Here is a 13,977-nt window from a genome sequence, read left to right on the forward strand (position 1 = left end):
TGCATGGCAGTAGGTAGGTCTGTCTGCTTTGGCAGTTCAGGGGCCCTTGGCCGTCCAATGTGCAGTTTAGGCAGGCCTTGCTGTCTCGATTTCGATGGTTAGCATATGGAAGTCGCTCACCTAAAGAGACACAGCCTTTGGTGGTGTGTTACTACAGATGTGTGTGTGTCTGACCCCTGCTGGTCAAGCTGTGGCAATAGGCACTCTATGGCTGACACGTACAGGGGAGCTTCAGCCATTGCAGGTTGTACCTGTCCCTTACGGAGCCAGGGGCACGTAGTCTTGAGTCTGTGCTGGCTCACAGTTAATGTCTGAGTACAGGTCAAGCCCTTCACATCTTGGTTTTATGGACTATCATAAAAAAAAAAAAACCTGTCCTGTCATGCTTTTCCCCTTTTCAGCATTTCCAGCTTCACACTTGCAAAAATTATGAGCTGACTCTCAAAAATCTTGAGACTTTTTCATGCAGGTAACCAGCACTAAAAATGTTAATGTTTGGGCTCTTTTTTTTTGCCTTCTGCATCAGAGCATTTTAAAGCTTTCCTCCCCCCTGTCATGATAAGCTAGAAATGTCCTTTTTATTTTTAATTAAAAGCTGAGGGTCTCTAGTGATAGCCTGACCCGGACAGTTGAGGTCTCATGATTATTAGTACTTTCCTTAGTGAGCTTTAACTAACTTACCAATATAAGTACCCAAGAGCACAAGACAGGGCACTAGTAGATAAAAAACAAAAACAAAAACAAAAAAAACAAAAACAAAAAAAACCCCAAAACCACACTCACACACACAAAAAAAAAACTGCTGAGAAGATAATGGTGGTTCAACAGAGCTCCTGAAGTGTTTGATCTTCCAGGCTTGCTCTGAATCCTGGGCTTTTTAGGCTTGCAGAAGGGCTGATGATGATTGCTTTGGGTCTCCTACTTATTCCTGAGTCAGGGGGTGAATTACTAACCTTGTTGCATAATTACGTGGTTACACAGTGTTGCTCATATCCTTAGTAATGGTTATGTGCCTTCTATAAACTGAAACAAAGTAACCTGTTGCTGAAGATGCAGCTGACAGTGGCATCATCTGTCTCTCCATTTTGGGAGGTTTTTGTGCGTGACCGTTGCCCACCAATGCGTGTGTTTCAGAGGACAGCCATTGCCCAGGCGATGCCAGCCTCGCGCCCTTGAACAGGGCTTGCCTGTTCGCACGAGACTGACGTCCTACGCAGGGAGGCTCTGGAATCGAAGCTGTGCCCTTCCGAACTTCCGCTGGTTCCCAGTTTCGGTGTACGTTAATAACTGCATAGTTTTACTCAGAAGAACTTTCTCCTATCTTTCCTGTTCCAGATCTCTCCCTCACTTTAATGTGTAGCTCATCTCCAAACAAGGAAAATCACGTGCTGCCCAAGAGCTGGAATAGGACCCTGTGCCGGTGAACAGACCTACCTGTGTAAATTGCTCTGTGGGCTTAAGGCTTTTATGACTTACTGCTTTTCAACCAAGCATATGGAGGCTATTCAAATGCTGTGGCAATTTTAATGGAAAGTTGTTCAAGTGACTGGTGCCATATTGGTGGCAAGTAAGGACTTGCTACTTTCCCTCTGAAACCTGTATTCAAAGCTAGAAAGGTGTCTAGGTGTCTTGTGCGCTTCATCTCTCTTTAATTTGCTGACTTTTCATTCCTTGCAGATAGAAAAACATCCGGAAAATACCAAGGGCAAGTCCCCTGGAGAGGAAACAGTCTTGAATTGGTGAAATTTTCGGCGAATGTGCCCTACAGAAGGGCAAAGTAGCTTCTGAGCATGGGGTCAGGTACCGTGACCCAGCTGATGAGTCTGGAATCTCCCAAGTGAGCTGTGAGACCTGGCTGGCGTTTTTGTCTTTGCTACAGGCACGTCCCTTCACCTTCATGCATTACCGCTGCCCTGGGCTGGCATAATCTGCTACCATGCTGGATCAATACAGGCCCGCAGATAGCATGACGAGATGTGGCGTCCCCATCTTGCGTGGTTTAACTGTGGGATTTGCAATAGCCAGTCATTTTTTTCAAGTCCCAGCTTCTGGAATTACGTTACTTACTGAAAAGCTCAGCTGTCCTCTCTTTAACACAACGACACGACATTGTGACAGAGAAAAGTTGGAAAAGGGACCTGTGCACAAATGAGGCAGTCGGGAGGTGAGAAAGGCAAATTTGAAGGACCCACATATCATTGTTTTGTTAGGTGTGATTTTCAGACAACTGAGCGAGTTTTGAGTCCTGCCCTATCACTGTTGGGGTTCCCGCCAAGCCGTTGCCCTGAAGCTGGCGGCAATGTGGTCGGGAGGGAGAGGGCAGCTGAGCGGGGCTGGGGCTGTCACAGCACGTCGGCCCGGTGCCGAGCTCCTCCACGGCCCCCGGGGTCCCTCGTTGTCCCGGCCACCGCTTTCCTCCCCCGAAGCGAGCGGGGGGACCACCGGCCCCCGGAGGAAGCCTCGAGGGGGATCGGGCGGCGCCCGGGGCGAAGCCAGGCGGCTCCGGGGCCCTCGGGCCGCGCAGGAGCGGCCGCGGCGGCGGGGGCAGCGCGGGGCCGGCGCCGCCTCGGCGTCGCGGCGGCCCGGCGGCGGCCCGGCGGTGTCGCCATGGCGACGGGGCCTGCCCATAGCGGCGCGGCGCGGCGGGGCGGGCCGCTCTCCCTCCCTCCCTCCCTCGCTGCTTCCCGCCCTGCCGGCCGGGCTGGGGCGCGGCGGGGGGCAGCGGCGGGCCGGGAGCCCCCAGCCGCGCACCGCACGCCGCCTGCCCGGCGCCGGGCGCAGCCGCCATGCCAAGGCGCGGCCCCCCCTCCCCGCCGCCGCCGCCGCTGGGGAAGGTAGGGGGGCGCCGCGGCGGGGAGCGGGGAGCGGGAAGCGGGGCCGATCCGGCCCGGCCCGGCCCGGCCCGGTGCCGCCGTGGAGATGAGCGAGCGGCACAGCGAGGGAAAGCGGGCGCGGGGCTGAGGGAGGGGAAGGAGCCGCCGCGGGGCCGGGGGCCCCCGCAGCCCTCGGCTCGGGGGCGCGGCCGCCGCCGCCGTCCCGCCGCCGAGGGGCCGTTTCTGCCGTTAGCCGGGCGGGGGGCGCGGGGCGGCGCGGGACCCCTGAGCTCAAAAACCGTTGTTTTTTGATTTTTTTTTTCTTTCCCCTTCTACTCAATTTCCCCCCCCCCCCAAAAATGCGTTTGGAGGGAGAGACACAAACCTGGGGGCACGAGCGTGCCCGCTCCACCACGTTGTCCCGTCAGGGAGGGCGCTGCCGCCCCCGCCCCAGCGCCGCTTCCAGGAGGAGCTTGCACCGGGTGACCGGGTTACCGGTTACAGCTCCGGCCGCCCCGGCCCCCCGGTGCCGGGCCCCGGCCGGGGGAGCGCTCCGCCGCCGAGGCCGGGCTCCGCTCGGTGGGCCCCAGCCCGGCCCGTCCTCCGGCGACAGGAAAATAAAACGGAACCACTCGCTGAGCAAATTATTTTGGGGGACACCCAGGCCCTGCTGGGATCGGTGGCGGACTCCCCCGTAGCTCCGGCCAAGTCCCGATCCGTGACTTTTAGCTGTGTCTTTCTCTCTTTCCTCCCTGGATAGTCTGCTCTTCCTTTGCTTTGCCGCCGGCAGGAGGAAACATCTGCGCTCGGGCGCGGGCTGTAGCGTAACAGAGTGGCGTTTGTCTTTGACTCCCGCTTGGGATCAATGAGAATATTCACCTCTCCCGGGGAAAGCAACGCCAGTTTGCCTTCCCGTTGTGATCGCCGGGGATAATGGGTGCTAATGGATTCGCCACAGAGTCTGGAGCGGGGCGACAGCAGCTGGGAAGGGAGCAGGAAAGAATTTACAGCTGTGGTCTTCGGGTGTGAAATGCACACTGGAGGAGACGCGGCACAAGGTGCCTTTGGGACACCTGCAGAGCTTCCAGCTTTATGAGTCTCTGAGGTGCTTGGTGTTGGACAGGAGACTGCGGGGGGACGGGGGAGGATTGAGGCCTTTTGACTGCTTGGGGCTGTGCTTGAACCTCAAAGGAGCAGATAATGACACGCTTAATTTTCTCACAGATAAGTACTAAGTCCAGGGAGCATTTTACAAAAGCATGGTTTAATTCCTGGGCAGGTCAGCCAGTTTCTTGGAAACTGCTCTTGATGCAGAGGTGTCCCCTGCCACGTTTGCTCTTGCCATTTAAGCGGGGCTTTTGCTCTTAGGAGAGTAGTGTCTTGGCTGCTGGAGCTCAGCTGGGAGGATAAAGAGAGGAGCAGAGGGATTTCCCTGGGGCTTTCAGCAGGACTACTACTGGGAGGGGAGCAGCTGGTGTTGCTGGTGGATTAAAATGCTGTTTTCTGCATTGGCTGTTACCTTACTGACAACTCTTGGTGTGTGGCAGCAAAGTCCGACAAACTGTACTGGCTCCATTTCCGAACCGCCAGAAAGCAAGTCATTGCCGCATCCTGCCAAAGGAAGGAATGCATCTGCTTGACCTTTATGTTGTGTTCTGAATTGTTGTCATCAGGGTAATGTTTGTGGGTTTGTGTGTTGTTTGTTTGTGCTTTTTAATAGTCCAGGCAGTGTTGTTTCAGCATGTGAGATGGATATTTACCACCTTGGGACAGACTTGGAAAAAACTGAAAACTGTAAGTATGGAAATGAGAGGAAAGCCACAATATTTCCCAGGATAATAGAGCGTCTCTTTGAGAAACTAAAGAGAATGTACTGAAAACAAAGGGCATTCGAGCGACCTGGGATGTAAGAAAGCAGGCTGAAGATTTATAGCTCAGCTGGGACCTCTCTTCGCCTGTGGGTTAGAAGGTTTTGTGCTGAAGGCTGGGCAGGCCCACGGCATGTTCTCTGTCCTGACAGGCAGTGCAGAACTGCTTGCTTTCGTCAGCTCTGATCCCCAAGTGCCATCCTCCTTGTTGACCACAAGTGGATGCTGAATGCCCCAACTTGCTTCTTTTGGTAGTGCCTGCAGCTCGCTGCCCTGGGAAATCTTTTGGGACTTTCTGTCTGTAAAGAGAACCACGTGATGCTTTCTGTTCTCCAAAAACAAGAAGGGCATTTAGATGCTTTGTCAAGTGCTTACAGTATGCCCATGCCGCATGTTTATCTGTTACTAATTTTCATTTTGACATGCAGATAATAAATAAAGACCACTTAAGCTGCAAGGCTGTACTTTTCAGAGGTGATCCAAATTCAGTAGAAGCTTTGCTGTTGAGTTATTTTGTATATCATCCTCAATAACTAACTTAGATGGATTAGAGTTAAACTTTTGTTTTGTTAGGCACTCTGGGGACACAGAGGCAAATACAATGCTTGCTCCAAGTTTAAGAAGTTCTCCAGTCAGGTCTTGATGCCACAGAGGCAGACTGTTAAGTGTGGGTGGTGCTGGTCATTTCATAATTGCCCAAGAAGTGTCATATTCTTTTGGATCCCCATGAATGCATCATCCAGGGCAGTTGATTCTCTCTTCCTTTTGTAGCACATGGGATTTATTTCCTGAATTGAACTATACCAAACCTTTTCCTTTCTAAATGGAGGCTGGAGAAAAGGCTTCTTACTCCACTGTTAAGCCCATTAGAATGTGGAGGAACCTCTCTTAAGCTCTTTTTGAAACTGGTTAATTTTGATGATCAGCTCTCTTAGACATCCAGAACTGAGGTATAAGCTCTTCAGGGAAGCATTTTTTAACAGACAGATTTAAGTACTGGTGGCTGATATGTCTATTGGCATGATCCCAAGAGCTGGCTGGAAGAGGCCTCCACTATAAAGGAAATGCTGAAATAAGACTTTTAATTAAGTTGCATAGCAGCTCCTTAAGGACTGAGAAGAATCTCCGCAAGGAAGAAGGGAGTGGGATGTTGCTCGAAAGAAATTCTCTGTTGCACTCGAACACTGACAGTAAATGAATGAGCCTGGTCTTGAACAGATATGATTCAGTAATATTGTATTCTGAGGGTACCAGTCTGTGGGCATTGTTTTATCCAGACAAGACAATGAGAAGAGACAATGTTGTCTTGATTGTATCTATGAAGTGGAACGGAAACGACAACAGCATGATTATCTTGTTTATGGGATTTTTCTCTGTTCTTCACCTCTAAATGGCTTTACCAACTGCTGCTGGAAGTGAAAGCAAAGGCTGAAATGTGTGGATGGACGCATCATTTGCTGGTGGTTTCAGCGAAGAGCGAGTGGGGCCACTTTTGGTGTCAGTGATTAGCCTTGTGCACACTGCTGGACTGAACTCCAGGGTCCACTGTCTGGCTTTGGGCTGTGCTTTTGAAATGGTGGCTTCAGCAGAGGCCATGGCTGTTCCTGAAATTGGGCTTCTAAGTAAGAAGAAGCTGCAGAGCAGAGTCCCTGTACCTGTTAGCACTCTATAACCTGACTTTTCAACTGGGGCAACGTGTCCAAGGGTGGAAGCCTGGCACAGAACAGGCCGAGGACCAGTAGTTCGAGGTCTCTGTTGTCACTGTGGCACCAACAGGCATCACTGCTGTGTTAAATAACTAACTACTTGAGGTGCTATATGCCAACCCTTTTCAAAATCCATCCCAACCTTTGCGTGGCTCACTGGCTAATCCGGTCAAGGCACTTGTGTCTGTAGTCAGCAGACACAGGACTGATGTGGCTGGCACCATAAGTAGTCCCCAGTCAGGTTACTGCAAGAGTAATCATATGCTGGAAAAACCCTGGGTTTGTACTGATCTGAGGTAAATATGTCACCTAGACATCTTTGCTGGTCAAGTGCAGGATACCATCTATGTACGACAAAGACCCAAAAAGGGGGACCATAAGAAATTTGAAACTTTAGGACTCCTTTGTTTAGGTTAGATAACATGTATTGATAACCTCATTCCTGTCTTTTCTTCAAGTAGTAATATCCCACAGTAAAACTGAGAGGAAATCAAGCATAGGTTGAAAGAATTATGTTCTCCTGGAATGAACACTGCAAGTTTTGGTATAATCCTCATTTATTATTTCAATACTTCTTCACCTCCCTGGATTAGGAAAACCAGCTAAAACTAGCATAATGTTAATTCCGGGAATTTAACAGGGCAGATAACGATAATAGCAGTGATGATTAAAGGTTGTTTTTTAGTTATCAAACTTGTTAAGAGTCAGTGAATAAAGCAGGGTCTGTTTTACATTTACTGTGAGGCTTCCTTTCATTGTCCCATTGCTGGTCCTTTGCTGAAGGCGACGTGTATGTGGCAGCCACCCGATGAGTAGCTCTGGGATGGTTGGGGAGAAGTCCCGGGGCGCAGGTGGGGATGGGCCTGGGAGAGGAGGCAGTTGCTGCTCGGCCCGGCCAGGCTGCTTCGCCAGGCCCAGGCAGGAGGCACCTGCCCGTGGCTCCGCATAGCCGGTTCTCAGGCCCTCTGTGCTGCGGCAAAAGCTCTCGCTCAGTTCTGGCCTCATGGGCTGGGAAACAGCAATGTTTATGCGATGAAAGGGAGCAGAAGATGGCTTTTCCTGAGTACTGCCTTTGCCCATACATATGTTGGCCCGGAGCCAGGATGGAAACTCTCTCCTCATGAGCAGAGAGAGAGATGGGAGGGGCGAGAGACAGAGAGGGGCCCAGAAGCAGAGGGAGCTAAAATAAAAACACCAACCCACTCGGAGAAAAGCCTCTACCAGATGGGCCTGGCTGTCCCAGCGGGTTCTCCGCACAGGCGGCTTCAGGTGCACCTTTGACTGGGTCTCACGTAAGAGTGTGGGTATGGGACATGGATCATTTAAAAGTTCCTGGTGGAAGATCAGAGTAGAAGCCAAAAGCAAGGCAGCTAGACAAGTAAGTTGGCCGTTGGTTGGTTCTGTGTATGATGCCTAAAGTGGGACTTGCAAATTGCTACTGGTGCTGTGCTCTGGCATTAACAGGGTAGATGTTGCTGTCGTGAGTCAACCTGAGGGTCTGGAAGGACTTTATTTTAACTATGGCATCTTCTAACTACGGCAAGTCTTGTCTTCTCTGTAAGTCGGTGTCACTATTGCTGGTGGAGGTTTGTATCATAGATCCTGTTCCTTCTAGCACAAATACAGCAGAGAGCTAACAACCTGGCTGGGAGCCGTGGGAAGATGGGCTCTGTTGGTAAATGCTGGCAGCTGTATTTTCCTATGCCCGGCTCTCATTAGGCATCGCATAAGTAATTAGGTTTGCTGAACAGTTCAGTGTACAGGGTGCTGGTCGTGCTTGGAAAGCTCTTGTCTTGGTTAGATGCCTGTGTTGGAGACTGTGCCCGGTGGAAAATATGGCCTTGGTCAAGCAGTCCTAAGCTTGGCTCCGAGCCCATTTGAAAATCTGGCCCAGGCACTTAAAGTGCCAAGAGCTGATGATGGTTAGGGGTGGCTTGACTGGGGAAAGATGCCACCTCTCCTGGAAGTGGATGAAAGTTTTGCATAGGGCCGACCTTTGAGACCTGTGGTCCTGCAGATACCTGAAAGCAGGTGACTCCTGACCAAATTCAGGCACAGAAGTTAGGCTTTCAGAAAACTTACTGCAGACTCCGGCAGTCCACTGGAGAGACTGTGTTTTGGGGGCAAGGGTTTATTGCTCTTTAAAACCAGAATCATTTTAAATGGCTATATACTCTGTGTTTTAATTACATTTCTCTTTGGGAATAAAGGTGATGAAGTGTTTTTGTGATCCCTCTACATTTAAATATTTCGTACAGTGTCCCTGGTTCAGCAAATCATTTAAGCAGATGTGTAGTTCTAAGTGCATGCTGAAGTCCACCCAGCAGAGTAGTTGGGCTCCCAATTCAGCACATCATTTCTGCTCAGGAAAGTCTGGACTGAACTTCATGCAACACTAGCTTAAATCTTGTTGAAGATAGTGGGCTTTGAGCACAGCTTAAAATTAAACACCTGCTGAGGTGTTTTTCTAGTTCCAAATGGTCTCTCACACACACAATAGTATTCAGGAGAATCATTTTATATTAGTGATGTCCTTGAATGTTGCTTTCCTCTTAATATCCTGTGAGACTTTTTGCCAAGTTCTTGCTGACAAGTCACATTACTGTACACAGTTCAGGTGAGATGCTGTCACAGCACTGGTATTTTGCTGGCATTGTGGATAGCATTGCATGCATATGTGAATGATTAAATCAACCCATCAGGGTGTCATCTAGAGAGAAACAAATGCTGAGCTTGCTTTGCAGGAGGGGGAGGATAAAATCCCCCTCTGTATCTTTCACTGAAAGCTTTTCCCTGCTGCAGATGTGCAGCTGCTGCGCTTCTTTGCCAAAAGCCAGCTATGACTTACGGAGCTGGGGAACGTGCACACATCTGTTTGCAGAGGAGAGCAGTGAAGAGGCTTGGTTTTCCCATCCTTGGGGACTGTGTTCTCATGATAGATAGAGCCAATTTTCGTGGAGGGAAATGGCAAATTTCACAGGGCAGCGTGGCACAGGCACAGGGCACTTCATAAATGTGAGTTTCACTCACCAGTGTCAGCCAAACACCACCTTATGAGAAATGTTCTGGCATGTACCTGAATTAAAAAGGACAGAATTCCCAGAGACTTTTCGAACTATTGGAGCTTTTTTTCTGAAAAATGTTAAGCCCCCGCAGAAGACAGATATGTATCCCATATGCAAAAATACAATGTTTCATCTGTGAAACATGCTGTGAATTCTACTTAAGGAAATCAGGTTTTATGTTTCCTTTTGGGTAGGAGCTGAGGCTTGGGTTATCCAGAGCTCCGAGTGGCATGTATTAGTATGGGGAAATGCCTCTTACTAAAATCAAGAAGAGTGTCTTCTCCAGCACATGTAGTGTTCTGCTTTTATACTTCAGAGATCAACGTCTGGCCAAAAACAGACCCTGAGGCATCCTCCACAGTCTACTGAAGTCAATGGGAGTTTTTCCATGAATTCAGTGAGCTTGGGATCTGGCTGTAATTGTGAATCTGTTTTTTCCTGCCCTGACATGTTAGGCTGTATATGCAGCAATTTGTAGTCGGACTCTGCAAACTTACTGAAAAGGGATATGTAAGGTATCGAGCTTTTTCCGGATGGTGTAAGAAACCCTGATCTCGTTGGCTCCATTATTCAATTCTGTCAAGCTCAGAGGGAGGACGGAGAGATTTCCTACTGGGAAATAAGCGGTAACTGCAGTAACTGTTTTTTGCATCAGATTTCTCTTTCTTTCCCCCGAGATTATTATGAGTGACTGCAAGTTGAAGTTTTGCCATTGTGTCACCTCTAGCATAGACTACTTCTGTACTTGCACTGGGGAAAGATACTGATAGCTATTGCCACTTAGTCTATGCTAAAGCTTGCCCCACTGGTATCTTCTTGTTTGCACAGTAGGAAACTTTCTTTGTAGGAGGATTTAGTGTACACAAATGCAGTGAGAAACCAACAGTTCCTCTGCTACATTCCTAAAGTCCTCCATTAGTCAGAGAAACACGCTTCTGGGTGTGTTTCAAGGAAAAATAGGATTGCCTCTAAAAGCCATAAATTTCATAAGACTGTCAGAATTCACTGATTTTTTTTTTAAACTAACATATTCTGATATGTTAATAGATTGTTTAATGTCCCACTTGCCTAATATTTGCTTACGTGTGGAAAGCAATTTTTCTGATCTGAAGGAATCTGGAAATTTTATCAGAAACAGAGGGCTTTCTCTATGGAAGCAGTGGAGTACTTCAACTCTGACCAGCAATCACTGCAGAAATAAAAATTCCAGCTCTCCTGTTCTTCAAACAAAACTATTCACATATGTGATCCCAGTCCCTCTGCTAATTCATGCTAAAGGCAGCCTTCCATTCAAGTTTGCTTTTTACTTCAGGCTCCCTGTGAAGATATGCTCTTTGAAAAATCAAGCCTGATCTTGGATTACACTGGTTTTCTTTCTATCTATTTTTAAGTGGAAAGAAATTTTCAAAAATGCCTGGAAACATCATCACCAACCTATTCTTTTTTTTGGAAGGACCTATGTAGTTTAGCTGTCTCTGTTGCACATGTATTTTTTTTTAAACCTGTGAACAATATTCTGCTATAGAAGAGGTTTTGGTATGCTTTATAATGACATACTTGAATGCAGAATTAAGTGGAAGACTGTATAACGCAACTTTTCTTAAGAAATTGCTTCAAAGAGGAAGTAAAACTTGGTGATGTGCAGTGAGGTGTACGTGGATGAGGTCACCAGAAACACAAGGCCAGTTCCTCAGCTGGTGTAAACTGTTGTAGCTCCGTTAACTTTAGCCGAGCAATGATCTGGCCGTGAGCATGGAGTTTTTTGTTGTTATTTTGGAGGAGATGTTGTATTTCTTTTTCCATTTGTGGCTGAGTTTAAAAACAACAAAAAACTATCTGGAGAAGAGCAGGGTAGCCCCTTCTTTCTCATTCCCTCCTTTTTCCTCTCCAAAAAATATTTGGTGGGGAGGAGGGGAAGCTTAAACAAATGTTTTAGATTCTTTAGAGGGAGAGTATAACCTCTCCTCCCATAAATCTAGATAAATTTTGATAGGAAATGTCATTACAAAATAAAGAACTCAACTCATGTATGTCTTCTTTAGATTACATCGAACATTTTCTTAAATGTTTCTATCTCTCTTTTTTTTTCTTTTTTTTTTCACCTCCCCACACTGTGAATTTAGTTTGAACTTGGCTAAAACAGTTTCAGTTGATCGGAAACCATAAATAATTTATTCATCCAGCAAAACTCCGATCTATCTGTGATTTATACAAATTAAATTGCTGAGGCCATGCGGCTGTGTTTCAGTTATGTGAGTGGGATCCATCTTGCCCAGCTAAGTTAGTTTCTGGACTCTTTCTGGTCAGTAAAGAGAAACAGCCACTTTTACAGTGCAGTTCACTGGTGTAGTCTGTGAGACATCTACCTCAGGAAAAGAGAGTACTTCTAGGGCATGAATCACCCCTCAGGAGTATTAAAAAGGCTAAAAGATTAGCTCACATGTGGACAGCCAGAGTTAGTGGAGGTGGATCTGCCTGTTGTTCCAGTTTCATTCTTGCACAGGATATTATGTTAATCTGAAGTATCCTAGGAGCACACTTAATGTATAAACTGCTTACTCTTATTTCAATGTACAATATTTTCAAAAAAATCTTACCGAACATATGACCAGAGATAGAACTGATTTCTTGTTCATCATTCTTACCTGTCATCAAAAGTCAACGTATAGATTTGTGTGAAGAAGATCTAAAGAAAAGTGATTTCTTAGTTTTATAGGATAACTGTATTTCAAAATACTTTGCATCTCTAACATTCCTTTTGCTTGGAAATGCATATAGGCAAAATCAAGTTCTTGCCCACCTATATTTAGTGCTGAAATTTCTCTTCTGTCTTATTTTCTTTTTAATATTAATGTAATGGACCCACAAAGAGAAGTGGATGACCAACTTTTATTAAGTAAATGCTATCCAATGTGAATGTGTGAATTATTACTTATGGAAGAGATGGGAAGAAGGATGCCTACTTGAATGCTAAACCTTTTTTTTTTTTTCCAGCCAAGAAGTAAATCAAGTATAGCATTACATAAGCTCTTCTTGGGCCTCTTCTTGTTGAAGAAAATGTTAGGGGAATTTCCCCTGAAAGATCAAGTTTAGGTTTACTTTGCCAGTAGCGTCTGCCAATTGTATTGCCAATAAAGAAATTGTAGTCTTTATCTAAAGATCCATTGTGTTTGGCCATGGATAACTGAAACAACATAATGCAGCTTCTACCTTTATATAAAGAAAGTAGTTCTGGTGAGGCATGTCTAACTGGCCAATTAATAGTATCTAATCTAGGGTGTATGTACATTTATTAAAGTCATCAGCAGCTGTACGGAAAAAAATATTTATGCAAGAGCCTCTTTCCTGAGCCGGACCTTTATAGCTGAATGTATAACGCTTGTATTTCTTGGGTGGGGGAGAGTGGGAACTTCACAGAGGAACCCACCTATCATCAGGGTTTTACCCCGTTGTACTGCCAGGTGAGCGGCCAGGGAGGCTGCCTGTCTCCTAGGACTTGTCTTCTGCTCTTGGAGACCTCTTCCCTCACCCTGGCGAAACCTCCGTGCTCTGCCTCACGCTATATGAACCCTTGTAGGACTTGTCCCCTCCGTAAAGTTTTATGAAATTGAAAAGTTTGGGGCGGGGGGGGCACTGTGTGGGTTAACGTGGCCTTGTGCTGGTGGGAGGCAGAAATGAGGTGAATGTGAATGGCAGGGGTGGGGGGAGAAATGCAAGCCACACCAAAATAGCTTGCATCAGTGTCTTCAGTAGAGCAAGGATTTCACCTCCAGTTGGACTGGAAACAAGGGGCATTTGAGCCTCAAGATGAAAGAGGATGATGTTTATTGAATCATTCAGGGGACAGGGGCTTCCGCAGAGGATTTGACTCCAGAAGAATCCTACTTTGATATTTTGTTTTGGGTTGTGTAAAATGTGCCCTTGTGAAATGCATTCAGTGCTGGTTTCTTTGTAGTAATGAGCTTTTCCTGTGCACAATAAACAGTATTGGGGCCCGGTCCAGGACAACATTCAAGTATCTTGGGTGGAGTATGCCCTTGTGGTTACCCTGGAATACAAAACTTGGATGCACTTTCTCGGGGTTGGAAGCTGCTGTAAGAATACGCTCTGCTTCAGTCGGGAGATAAGAGCTCGATGTAGGAATTCGTGCGTATATTCTCTGCCTCTGCTCTACTATCAAACATTTGAAATATATATATGTATATGAGAGTAAACAATGGGAATGAATGTCCTCTAGAGTATGTATTGCATTCAGTTCAGCACATCCCTTGGAGGAGAGTAGTGAACAGTATGTGCCTGTTTAATAAATCCTCAGTTTCTAGGTTTTCTGCCATGAGAAACGCAAAGAAATGCTTCGGGGGGGGGTTGGGGGGAGAAGGAGGCAAAGATTTCTCAAGTAAATGCTTTCAAGATTTCTCACTTTTTTTAAAAAACTTAGTCATGAAATAACTGTAAGCTCCTTAAAAAAACTAAACCCTGATCTTCTGTGTAAGTGGCATGAATTTGGGAAGCAAATATTTTCTTT

General features: G+C 47.0%; 1 protein-coding gene across 3 annotated transcripts in view; it reads left to right on the plus strand.

Moving 5' to 3' along the window:
* The first annotated feature begins 2,735 nt into the window (after window positions 1-2,735).
* The window catches only part of DENND2A (DENN domain containing 2A), a 66,347-nt gene continuing 55,105 nt past the window's right edge, over window positions 2,736-13,977 (plus strand). For all 3 annotated transcript variants that reach the window (XM_067307928.1, XM_067307934.1, XM_067307943.1), the window contains exon 1: window positions 2,736-2,834. The gene's annotated coding sequence lies outside the window, so the exon portion shown is untranslated. The remainder of the gene's footprint in view (window positions 2,835-13,977) is intronic.

The sequence above is a fragment of the Apteryx mantelli genome, chromosome 1, assembly GCF_036417845.1.
Source record: "Apteryx mantelli isolate bAptMan1 chromosome 1, bAptMan1.hap1, whole genome shotgun sequence".
Taxonomy (NCBI): Eukaryota; Metazoa; Chordata; class Aves; order Apterygiformes; family Apterygidae; genus Apteryx; species Apteryx mantelli.